The sequence below is a fragment of the Chiloscyllium plagiosum genome, chromosome 18, assembly GCF_004010195.1.
Source record: "Chiloscyllium plagiosum isolate BGI_BamShark_2017 chromosome 18, ASM401019v2, whole genome shotgun sequence".
In the NCBI taxonomy this organism is placed as follows: Eukaryota; Metazoa; Chordata; class Chondrichthyes; order Orectolobiformes; family Hemiscylliidae; genus Chiloscyllium; species Chiloscyllium plagiosum.
The window spans coordinates 65722802-65723530 of NC_057727.1; positions in this window are offsets into that span (position 1 = coordinate 65722802).

Here is a 729-nt window from a genome sequence, read left to right on the forward strand (position 1 = left end):
TTGGGGACGTCTGGAGAGGAAAAAACTGAGGGCTTGGAGGCCCTGGTCATGGCGGGTGGAGGTGTAGAGGGATTGGATATCCATGGTGAAGATGAGGCGTTGGGGGCCGGGGAAACGGAAGTCTTGGAGGAGGTGGAGGGTGTGGGTGGTGTCTCGAATGTATGTGGGGAGTTCCTGGACTAGGGGGGATAGGACAGTGTCGAGGTAGATAGTAATGAGTTCAGTGGGGCAGGAGCATGCTGAGACAATGTCTCGGCCAGGGTGGTCAGGCTTGTGGATCTTGGGAAGGAGGTAGAACCGGGCAGTGCGGGGTTTCCGAACTGAGGTTGGAAGCTGTGGGTGGGAGATCCCCTGAGGTGATGAGGTTCTGTATGGTCTGGGAGATGATGGTTTGGTGATGGTGAGTGGGGTCATGGTCGAGGGGGCGGTAGGAAGTCCACATTGATGCCCTTGGGTTGAAGTGTTCTGAGGCGGAAGATGAGGCGTTCTTCCTCCAGGCGTCTGGTGGTGAGGGAGCGGCAGTGAAGGAGGCCCAGGACGTCCATGTCCTCGGCAGAGTGGGAGGGGGAGTTGAAATGTTGGGCCACGGGACGGTGTGGTTGATTGGTGCGGGTGTCCCAGAGACGTTCCCCAAAGTGCTCTGCTAGGAGGCGCCCAGTCTCCCCAATGTAGAGGAGAAAGTACACAGGCCTTACACTATATAGGAATCACCAATTCTCCAGAACAACA